The following is a 12663-nucleotide window of genomic DNA, read 5'->3' on the forward strand; positions in this document are numbered from 1 at the left end:
CAAAGGTAATAGTACAAAATTACTATAATTACAATTATGTAGCAGTAATAAATCCAGAATTGCAGTGTAACACACCAGAGTAGAGTCAGGCCTTAAAACACATTAGAATTAGAATTAATAGGCTATACTTTTGTTAGTTTATCAACCTCCAACCCAGAATGCACCTCAGTTCCTAGAAAAACACCATGTTGTGCTCCTGCTGTCCTCCCAACACGCACACCTCTTTTCAGTTACCTTAATCATGCTATTTAAAATGTAGAGTATATAAAATGCTATTTTCTTAAACGTCACCAATGTTTTCCTCTTGACTCACCTCAGTAACAGGAAGTGCATTTTCCCCCTAAATACATACAGTATTGTGGTGGTTAATTTTTTTTTAATATAAGAAAAGGGTGGTTATTACAGTCCCACGAAACTAATATTGCTTAAATATAATATACATTTTAGGCATATTAATACATTTAAAGTGGGCTGTGAAGAAATGTTTTTAAACAGCTTAATTAAAATTCAGACAATTTTGCCAACTTGTTTCCCAGTGTAAATGATAAAAATAAAATGCTGTGTGGTTGATATGAGAATTAGTCCCTTGAGAATAAAGGAAGGACTCAGTAGAAATCTGTGTGCTTTCAGACTGTATTTTCTTGCTCAACCCAGTGAACATGAAGCATGCATAATTTGGCACCACTGTCTGTATTTGCATCCAGCACACATACATTAAGCTAATTAATCATGTTGTGTCCTACTCCCAACAAATAAATTAACTGTTCTATTAACTGACGACAAAAGTGCTATTTTTAAAACAATATCTGCCCTAAAAATTTTGGTTTGATTCTATTTCTGTTTTAGGTGAGAATTTATTGACAATGGATGCTTTTTGAGAATGACTCTCTTCCTACTCAACATAATTTGCTTGGTTAATATGACAAAAAGAAAAGGCATGTGCTGAATAATCTGAATCTATGCAAACAGATTGTTCAAACAATTAATAAACCTATTCTCCATAAGGAAAAACACAGTGGTCAACGTGTCTTTATTTAAAGAAGTTTTTTATAAGTTCATAAGAGGAGTAAAAATTAGAAGCATATGGAAGTAATGGGTAAAGGTATCACGATGGAATAGTTCTTCATAATTTCTGACATTAAAGTGACTCCTAAAGTAACTGAATGCTTTCTGAATGTTTTTACTGACTTGTGTCAGTGAAATGTGGATGGCCTCAATGCTGACTCTCATATAAGGACACCAACACTCATTAGGAGGACACATCTTTAATGCTCTTGCTGTTCTTGACCCTGATTCTGAAGATTAGAATTCTGCAAAAATGAATCATTAGGTTATTCTGGCAAGTTTTACCTTCACTGACTTAGAGTGAGGTTCTGATCAGTATAGTACAAGAGTAAAATATTCCCTGTTCTTCCTGATATTTTTCTTCTCTCATTTTCCGTTAAGGAAACAATCCTATAGGTATGGAAGATTTTTCAGAGGTCAGTGTTTGAAAGTTTTCTCTAAAACCAAGCTAATGGAACAAAATAATGGGAAACTAATCAAGACTGAGACCTAATTTAAAGTCATTTTGCCAAATTCAGGCATAGTCTTTCACCTACAGCACTGTACACCCTATCTCCATTTTTCTTTGCAATTAACTTCTGTGGATTCCCAAAACATTAAGTATCAAAACACCTAAAAGTAAGCACTTTAAATAAATCTGGAAGAATCTCAAGATTACTATAGACATTGCCAACTTGGATAATACATTTTTCCCAAATGGTGGTGCTTGGAACATAGGAGAAAGCTTTGAGTTAAGAGAATGTGTTCTGCATACTAAGATGAGAAACATGAAGCAGGTATGCAATTATCAGTTAAGAAAGTGGTTAGATGATGGAGAATCTAACTTGATGGGCTAGAATTAAGATAAGGAAATTAGTTCATTATATAACTGGAGAAATAATGTTTTAAACTGAAAAAAATGTGATTATTACACTTCAATTTTGTAGCTGCAGTCATTTAAGTTAAATTGAAGTTTTTAAATTCAAGACATAACAAAACAGTGCTTTCCTCTGTCCTCTCTTCACTTTCTCAAAGACAGTATATGCAAATAGAGTCACCTCATTTCCAATATCAGATAAATTTAGAAGATCACCAAAACTGATTGTTTAAAAAACAAGAAAGAAAGAAATGAATGAAGGGTAAAAAAGGGGGAAAGAAAGGGGGGAAGAAAGGAGGAGAGGGAAGGAAGATCCTTAGATATTTTTAAAGGAAAATAAATCCTATCAAACAACAACAACAAAAATATATTGCAAACAAAAGGACAGGAAAATCAAGCAAAAAGTAAGTATAAAATTTTTACTTTCTCAAGTTTATGTCTAGTCTTTTATTAATAAAAAACTTACTTTCATCTCTTTTTCTCCTAATTCTTTACTTCTTGAAAACTTCTGACGAGAAACTACTGTTGTAAATTTGAAGCTGGATGATATATCCATTTTTCTTATCCAGGAAGAAGTCCTAATTTTTTCTGGGTCTCTAAAGGAGCTGAGAGCTCTGTCCCCTACAATAAAGACACACATTACTTGTAAGAATAAATAGTCCTTAAGTTACAAAATTTTTTAACTGACTCAGGGAAAATGAAAGATAATGATATGTACAGATATTCATGCATCATCCTTTTTTGTATTTAAAAATGGAAGGGATGCGACAACTATATATTTTTGAAATGTCTGTGAATATGCAAATACAGAATGTGTCACTTTATAGGGTTTTAATAGAAATATTGTCCAGCTCTTTCTCTTAGTCTGCAAGTCATCTTGATTCTTTGATCGAATGAACCAGGCCATTCTGGATGGCTGCAAGCTTGGCTGGACTGCCACTGCTGTTGCCTAGTGTCATATAGCTGTGTTACATGTCCCACGACAAGGTCACTGCCCAGGATGTGCTGCTTCCCTGCTCATCAGCACTCAAGCAGCACACATCAGCTAGTCTGGCCCATGTGGGAAAAAAAGGTGATGCCACAGTCATCTTCTGGGAGGCAGGCAAGAGTGGAATGGGGTGTGAGAAAAGGATGCTACAAGACACAATCAAATGATTTTGTGTTTTCAGTGGACGCTAAGACAGCACGGTATCAATATCTTGGTAGCTCTACATGGTGACAAGAGAGTAATCAGAACAATCCTTTGAAATCAAGCAACTGGGAAATAATTCCCCCATACTTGTCCTCTCAAACATGTTCATGTCTTTTCATTTTATGTAAAGTGTAACTCATATAAATGAGAATGAACCACAATCTCAGAATTTTCTTAGCCTTATAAATTAACCTCAATGGAAAGATATTGCTTATGAAATCGGGTTGCATGAGTCCATCTGTGAGGTGAAGGACAGGGTCCTTTCTTGAAGAGAGGTAAGCCTCTTACTTTCTAGGAGTTTGAGCTTATGCAGAGGGAAGAGAAAGGAAGAAAGCATAAGTAACGCTGTTCAGAGAAAAATTGGTTTTGATTTGAGACTTTCCATCTGAAAGAGTATATCATCAGCTTTAAAGTAATAATGAAGAAAGTCTGACTTACTTTCTTACAGCATTACTTTACCATGTCAGATATGTTTAATCAAATGCCATTGATTTATTTAAAACAAAGCTGAGATGTATTTTTAAGATTATTAGATCATAAAAGGCAAGAAAAAGAGGGAGAAGGAATATTTTCATTAACTTTATGTCAGAGCAGCACAAAATGCTTTTTAATTATTAATTTAAAAGATGTTGTTTGAAGAAAAAGTTTTCCCCCCAAACCCCACTACCTCCTTTATTTTTGTACATACCGAAAAGTCCAAAATTAAAGTGGAAATTAAATAAAGTTCGTGATCTCTCATATTGACCACAGATCTGCTTCTCAGCTTCTATTCACTATTTCAATGTTAAAATCAAAGACAACAAATAAACGCAGTTAATTTTGCTCTCAACCTTAAGAAAAATTTTCAACACACACTTAAACATAAGGTAGAAAACTGGGTAAATGTACTATTTGGTACCAGTAACTTGAATTTTTTGTGAGATAAAATGTGAGAGTAAAATGAAGCTATAAATATGGAAGAAGGTAAAGAATGCTAAAAAAAAAAAAAGAAAGAAAAACTTGTCTCAGAACAGAAGCACCAATTAAAAAGTTAACATTTCAGCCAAATCATCAGTTTAAGAGTACATTTTTTGTTTTTTTTCCTCCCTCAGAACATATTTTGACATATTGCCAAATAACTATGATTTTTTCCCTACTGAATTGACCAAATTAACTGATGGCTTTCATTTACAAAATTTCAACCCAAGGATGGAAAAAGTTTCAAATTTGCAGGTGGATTGTTTCTACTGTCTGCTAAACAAATGTGTTGAACATCTTGCAATTTGTCCATCATGTGCAGACTGGGTGTTCTTTCTCTTCCAGACTTTAATTGCTTCTTCAGCTAAATATAAAACTAAGTCAGCCTTACTATTGTGCACTGTTAACATACCACCTTAATAAATTAGTTTTGGGATGGAAATCCTGGAAGAAAACCATACAGATTACTGCTTTTGTTGAAACTGTTGTTATTGTTGTTTTTTAGTATATTGCCTCAGTTCTGTTTCTTTTGTCCTTTACCTGCCATTGAAATGTGCTGTCACTCAAAAAGCTGGTTCCTCCTCCTGTCTCTGCCTTCATGTTCCTATGTGAACATCTCAGCTAAAGAGGCAGATACCAAGTTGCTACATTCTATTGCTCACTGGAAGTTTTAAGTTTTTGCACTTTGACATGGTCTAAGATTTACAATGGAGCAAAATCAAGAACATAGAAATAAAGTTTATTTATAGGAAATAAAATGCATATGAAATTTACACAGAAATATTACCCAAGGGTCTGAGTTGACACTTCTTATAAAAACTAGAATGGAAAAATATGGGCTGCTGCCCCTGAGGTCCTTTACAATTAGTCAGTCAATCAATACGTATGTTTGAAGCTCTAGCAGGTAGGAGGTATCATGCTAGGCTTGAGAAGAAAGAGACTGGGGTATTCATCTCTGACCACAAGATTTCAAGGAAAAACATGGAAAGTAGGATGTGAAGAGACAGAAGATGAATTTTCATGTTCTAACACTTTCTTTTTCCTAGTCACATGACTTTGGTAAAACTGCTTATCCCTTTCAAACCTAAATCTCCTCATCTATAAATGAAAGAAACATTCTACCTTACAGTTATTTTGTGGGGATCAGTATGATAATGCATATGCTTAATGTTTTGAAAATGATGCAACCCTATTCTAATCAAAAGTATTATTTTTAAAAAGTTGATATTTTGGGCCAGCACATTCTTCACTGTGGGTCTGTTCTGTGCCTTATAGGATATCTAGCAGCATCAGTGGCCTCTACCCACTAGAAGCCAGTTGCAGTCCCATCCCTAGGTTGTGATAAAGAGAATGGCAAATTGCCAAAGTCTTCTGAGGGGTGGTGTGCAGGGAAGATTTTCCCATTGCTTGAAAACATTATATACATGTTCAAGAACTAAAAATTCAGACATAAAACATCTAGTGTCTACAGATGTCACTGACACAAACATGGTAAAGAAACACCAACCTAAGAAGAGGACCTGTTTGGAATTAATGTTTGAGGGGGCTCTTTCAGACATGTTTTGCATGGTCATACAGACAGACTACTTTTTCCTTGAACAACCAGTACTATCTCCATCCAATGTAGTGTGACCTCTTTGGCACTTTCTCCTATTACAGTGGTCTCACTGCTGCTGCTGCTAAGTTGCTTCAGTCGTGTCTGACTCTGTGCGACCCCACAGACAGCAGCCCACCAGGCTCCCCAATCCCTGGGATTCTCCAGGCAAGAATACTGGAGTGGGTTGCCATTTCCTTCTCCAATGCATGAAAGTGAAAAGTGAAAGGGAAGTCGCTCATTCGTGTCTGACTCTTAGCGACCCCATGGACTGCAGTTAAAAGGAATATTTATTTATTTTCTAAGTGATCATAGAAGTTAAACACTAAACTCATTTTTATCAGCTTTATTAAAATATCTTTGAAATGGATAATCCAGTGAAATGGATCAAAAGGAGAGTTTATGTTAGAAGAACCAACTGGGAAAAGATAAAATGAAAGGAGGCAACAAGAGCTAAACTCAACCTTGAAGTTTTGTTATACTGATACACCATTTATTAACTGTGACCTTAGGTCAGACACTCACAATTCTAAGCCACTGTTTGCCCAGTTGTGAAAATAACAAAATAATGCAATCTTCATAAAATATGTTGTAGCTATGTGAAGCTCTCAGAAAAAGGCTCTGTAACATTATACAAACTCAATATATGTTATTTTTTCCTTCATTTAATAACAATAAGCACGTTTTAGTTTTCTGTAGTTCAAAATTCTTCAAAACATATTTCACTTGACCTCCAAACAAAAAATTAATGAGCCATGTATTAATATATTCATTTTACACTGAAGCTCAAAGAAGTTCACGAACTTGCCCAAAGTCACACAAAGATGTGAGAGAGACAAAAATTCAAATGGCCATCTTCTGGCTTCAATACTCACTGATTTCTCCTACATCATTCCTCATTTTATGACGTCTTAACTATTTGCCTTCTCTGCACCTCATTTTTTTTTCTGTTTGAGAATATAAAAATTAGACATTGTCAAAAAATTTTCCAATCTAAAGAATTTTTCCGTTATCTCTACTTGGTATAATCTAATGTATACCAAGGTCAAAGATGGGATCACCATGAATAATGACCCCTGACACTTATTTGGGGCCAATAATAAGCCACATGCCAAGTGATTTCATTTATCATTTATTTTGATCTAAACATCTCTTAAAGGCATCCCTGGTGGCTCAGACAATAAAGAATCTGCATGTAATGCGGGAGACCTGGATTCTATCCCTGGGTTGAGAAGATCCCCTGGAGGAGGGAATGGCAACCCACTCCATTATCCTTGCCTGGAGAATCCCTGTGGACAGAGGACCCTGGAAGGCTACAGTCCATCGGGTCACAACGAGCTGGACATGACTGAGTGACTAAGCACCTAATTCAAAATTAGTTTTCAACTGTACATCAGACAGTTTCCTCCCATGAAAAAAATGATGGTTACTCAGGAGTTAAATTTTTCTCATGCTTTTGCAATTATGACAATTTGTGTATTTCTGGCTTAATGTGTGACCATCCCAAGGGATGCAAGGTGCCATTAGTGAATGCAGAGCTATTGCTGAAGAAATGCTAAATAAAATTAAGGTCTTTGGATTTACTAACCCCAAACACAGCCTTATTCCCTAGGCATGTGACTGTGGAAAGGCCTGTGCATATGAGCCTTAAACTCAAGAGACCACAGCATTGTACTACAAAGAAGATCGCCATTTAGTAACATCTGGTCTTTTTGTTAAGCTGAAAAAGGTAGTAAAGATGAAGGGAAATGCATTTATTATAACTATGCTATAATTAATTTGAGAAAGATGACACAGCAGTAATGATTGTTTCCTTGAAGAATTCTTGCCTCACAAGGCTTTTCATTTCTGAAAGTAGGCTATAAATGAAGGTAGTTTACTTTTTCCTGTAAGGTCTATGAAGGGATGAGCAGGGATACAGAGAACAAGTTGCTATGGGAATCTCCAGTTCTTCTCTTAAAGTTCTGAGGTAAAATGGTAAACTCTAGCTCACAACAGAAAAGCTGAGGAGACTCTAAAATCTTACCCCGCTGCACCCCTTCTCTGTGATGGACATGGGGGAGAAGTGGAATGAAATGATTTCAATGAGGCAGGGGGTTCCTCCTCTACTGTCTTCCCTCCAGGGAGACTTCTCAGATTCAAGGTTCAAGACAGAGATCACGTGGTCATGTCTCAGAATCAGTGTCCATTGCCCAGAGACACCTGGTATCTTCATCTCTATCCTTCTCTCAGCTGGGGATTCAGATGCCCCACCTCTTCAAGAATAATCCTGCCAGGTTCCTAAATAATCTTAAACAGTTAACACCCTCAAGCTTCAGTACTTGCCAGTAAAAAAGAAAGAAGGATTTTTTAAAAACAAAAACCTCAATCATACTTTTCAGAGGCAAGGTCTGGTGTCTCAGCAATTAATTTTTTTCACAGGAAATACTAGCCATGCTTCAAAACCAGCCTCTCTGCCAAACAGACTCAGATACTGTATCACAGATATAGCCCATCATCTGGGAAAATTCACTGGTTCAAATTCTTCATTTCCCCTATATTAATTTCATTTATTTCTTCTTGTGATTGTTAAGTGCATTGTTTTACTCTACATCCTGAGTCAACTCTAGTTAAATTCTGAGTACCTTTCCTAATTCTTGTTCACTCTTCATTTATGGGCTGGATTCTTCCCTCTCTTTATATTTATTAGTAGGAAAAATGCTCTAAATATATGAAGAAATGCTCTAAACATATGAGGACATGCTCCAAAGTATGTCAGCATTATGATAAGCCCTTTATCCCTGTCTTTAATATGTCCATTCTACATAATGCCAGTTCAGTTCAGTTGTTCAGTCATGTCCAACTCTTTGCAGCCACATGAACCACAGCACACCAGGCCTCCCTGTCCATCACCAACTCCCGGAGTTCACCCAAACCCACGACCATTGAGTCGGTGATGACATCCAAACATCTCATCCTCTGTCGTTCCCTTCTTGTCCTGCCCTCAGTCTTTCCCAGCAACAGAGTCTTTACAAATGAGTCAGCTTTTCGCATCAGGTGGCCAAAGTACTGGAGAATCAGCTTCAACATCAGTCCTTCCAATGAACACCCAGAACTGATCTCCTTTAGGATGGACTGGTTGGATCTCCTTGCAGTCCAAGGGACTCTCAAGTCCAACACCACAGTTCAAAAGCATCAATTCTTTGGTGCTCAGCTTTCTTTATAGTCCAACTCTCACATCTATACATGACTACTGGAAAAATCACAGCCTTGACTAGATGGACCCTTGTTGACAAAGTAATGTCTTTTGCTTTTTAATATGCTGTCTAGGTTGGTCATAACTTTCCTTCCAAGGAGTAAACATCTTTTAATTGCATGGCTACAATCACCATCTGCAGTGATTTTGGAGCCCAAAAAATAAAGTCTGACACTGTTTCCACTGTTTACCCATCTATTTCCCATGAAGTGATGGGACCGGATGCCATGATCTTAGTTTTCTGAATGTTGAGCTTTAAGCCAACTTTTTCACTCTCCTCTTTCACTTTCATTAAGAGGCTCTTTAAGTTCTTCACTTTCTGCCATAAGAGTGGTGTCATCTGCATATCTGGGGTTATTGATATTTCTCCCGACAATCTTGATTCCAGCTTGTGCTTCATCCAGCCCAGTGTTTCTCATGATGTACTGTGCATGTAAGTTAAATAAGCAGGGTGATGATATATAGCTTTGACGTACTCCTTTCCTGATTTGGAACTAGTCTGTTGTTGCATGTCCAGTTCTAACTGTTGCTTCCTGACCTGCATACAGGTTTCTCAAGAAGCAGGTCAGATGGTCTGGTATTCCCATCTCTTTCAGAATTTTCCAGTTTATTGTGATCCACACAGTCAAAAGCTTTGGCATAGTCAATAAACCAGAAGTCGATGTTTTTCTGGAACTCTCTTGTTTTTTCGATGATTCAGCAGATGTTTGCAATTTGATCTCTGGTTCCTCTGCCTTTTCTAAAACCAGCTTGAACATTTGAATGTTCACAGTTCACATATTGCTGAAGCCTCACTTGGAGAATTTTGAGCACTACTTTGCTAGCATGTGAGATGAGTGCAATTGTGCAGTAGTTTGAGCATTCTTTGGCATTTCCTTTCTTTGGGATTGGAATGAAGATGGACCTTTTCCAGGCCTGTGGCCACTGCTGAGTTTTCCAAATTTGCTGACATATTGAGTGTAGCACTTTCATAACATTGTCTTTCTGGATTTGAAATAGCTCCACTGGAATTCCATCATCTCCACTAGCTTTGTTTGTAGTGATGCTTCCTAAGGCCCACTTGACTTCACATTCCAGGATGTTTGGCTCTATGTGAGTGATCACACCATTGTGATTATCTGGATCATGAAGATTTTTTTTGTACTGTTCTTCTGTGTATTCTTGCCACCTCTTCTTAATATCTTCTGCTTCTGTTAGGTCCATACCATTTCTGTCCTTTATTGAGCCCATCTTTGCATGAAATGTTCCCTTGGTATCTCTAATTTTCTTGAAGAGATCTCTAGTCTTTCCCATTCTATTGTTTTCCTCTATTTATTTGCCTTGATCGCTGAGGAAGGCTTTCTTGTCTCTCTGCTATTCTTTGGAACTCTTCTTTCCACTGCTTATATCTTTCCTTTTCTCCTTTGCTTTTCAGCTCTCTTCTTTTCACAGCTATTTGTGAGGCCTCCTCAGACAACCATAATGTCTCATATTATTAGACAGTCATAACGTCTCCCTAACGTCTCATATTACTGAATTTCAGACAACAGCAATAGAAACTCATAGGATCACTGGGTTGGATTGATGCTAACAGCCATGTAGAGGCATCTATTACCCAAGTCAGAGAAGAAACATTTTACAAATGCTTTATTGTTATATCTATTGATTTCTTTATTGTTATATCTATTGATTTCACATCTTTTAACTGAACTCATCTGCACATCACCATAACACCTCTCACCCCTTACTAAGCAGGCTTCTATTACAGAGGGTCTGCAAGAATAAAGTTCTGTTGATGTTTATCCATGGAGAAAACGGTCCCAGCTGGTACCTGTATAAACACTATGAGACTCTGACATTTCATGATTCAATTAGGGTTGAAAGATTTCCAAATACATCTCATTTTCCCAACATATGGCACTAGGCACAACAATAGACACAAACCTCTGTTGCCTCCAATTTCAACAGTCATGCATAAAATAAGGTGAGCAGCTAAGTTACAGAATGCCTAGATGGAAATATACAGGAGGGAGAAAAACCTTCTTGTTGGGAGCCAGCGTGAGGAACTCCGCCCATGGCAAAGGTCATGAGGAAGGAAGCTTGGCATACGCAAAGGCGTGATCAAGCCTCAGGTAACCCCCTGTTCCTGAGCATCTACCCCCAAAACCAGAGTACTTTACGGGGAGCTCTCCCCCATAACCATTTCTCTCAGAGAAGGAGTTAACTTGCAGCTCCAGTTAATAAAATTTCCTGGGCGTGACAAGAGTGTTTCAATTTACGAACTCTGAAGGTTCTCTGGCCTGCCTGATCAGGCTCGTCCGGCCGCATGTGGTTGTTTACAGCCTCCCAACTGTGAGAGGCATGGGATGTTTTAAAACTTTCTAAATACAGACTCTTTTGAGAAGTTAGAAGATCATTAGTATAGTATTAGTGGGTTGATTAGGAATTATATTGGTAAAGGGTTTTTTCTTCATTTTTCGTGCCAATAATTACTGCTAATTCTCTGCCCTGGGTATGACACGGATGTCTCAGGTCAAACCTCTCTGCGGACAGGCTAGCTTTTGTGACAACCTCTCAACCATAAACAGCACAGAGAGTTTGGAGTATTAGCATAGGGCTTTTTTCATTGATGAGTCAATGATTGCCATCAGGCCTCCATATCCTTAGGCACCTGGGAATATATTAATCAATGTATTTGGAATAAAGAAAAGGAACTATAGTAGTTTTTTGATATTAGCAATACTAGACTTTTGAGTTAATGAATCTTCTCTTTAGTTATAGATCACTGTACTTTGTTATAAATCACTATAAATCACTATGCTATGTAAAAATGTAACTTTATCACTATCTTAAGACAAAATAGATCTTAAGGGGAACATTGGTGAACGGTTTACATTTGTTGAGCCAATATTTGCTGCTAAATCTCCATATTCCTGCCCTTATAATGAATATAACTAGCATATAGGAGAAATAAGAATTAACCTTTAAGATTAATCATGTTAAACCTTAGGTTAAGTAAATTCCTTTCTTGATCGTAACTCACTACACCCTCACCCTATAGGAATGCAACTTTATTTGGAGGGTGGCGCCTGATTTAAGAAAAAATCACCCCTGGAAAAATAAGTTTTCTGGTTAACTGACCAGTATCAGAAAGGGCCATAAAATGTCAGCAGACCTCATGGCCAAAAGATGATGAAACTCATAACACCTTTGTATAATTTTATATGAAGCACCTGATTGTGACAAGGGTCAGGTCTGCTGACCCCCGCGTGACTCTGTATTCATCCCTATGTATAACAAAAAGGTATATAAACAAACTTGAAAAATAAAGAAATCAGATCAGTTTCTGGAAAGACTGATTCCCCCGTGTCGTTTCTTTCTCGCTCCCCATTTTCCTGGCTGAATTCCCATCTGGTACCATTAATTTTCCTACTACACTATCTGTTTCTAATCTCCCTCTATATCTGTAATTAAATAAGTTTTTTCCAGGACGCCGACTCCCCCCGCCCCACCTTCGAATTACCCTGGATCCACCGGGGCTGGACCCCGACACTTCTAATTTATAACATCTTCACTATGTCCCAATTTTATCCATATCTTCCCTTATCTACTACTACCTAGTTTGAATCTGCATCATCTCTCCTCTGGATCACTGGGGTGTTTTCTGAACTCTTTCCTGTGCTTCCTCTGCTTCTCCTACACAGCATCCAAACTGATCTCTGGAATACAGAAATCAGATAACATTACCATCCTCCACTACTTAAAAATCTCTTTAAATTTCCCTG

At 37.3% G+C, this 12663-nt stretch overlaps 1 long non-coding RNA gene across 1 annotated transcript in view; it reads right to left on the minus strand.

Moving 5' to 3' along the window:
* Positions 1-2307: 2307 nt before the first annotated feature.
* The window catches only part of LOC120873804, an 86901-nt gene continuing 76545 nt past the window's right edge, over positions 2308-12663 (minus strand). The window contains exons 2-3 of the long non-coding RNA XR_005723533.1: positions 12496-12597; positions 2308-2542 (exon numbers count right to left, since the gene is read on the minus strand). This is a non-coding gene — a long non-coding RNA (uncharacterized LOC120873804). The remainder of the gene's footprint in view (positions 2543-12495; positions 12598-12663) is intronic.

The sequence above is a fragment of the Oryx dammah genome, unplaced genomic scaffold, assembly GCF_014754425.2.
Source record: "Oryx dammah isolate SB20612 unplaced genomic scaffold, SCBI_Odam_1.1 HiC_scaffold_1, whole genome shotgun sequence".
In the NCBI taxonomy this organism is placed as follows: Eukaryota; Metazoa; Chordata; class Mammalia; order Artiodactyla; family Bovidae; genus Oryx; species Oryx dammah.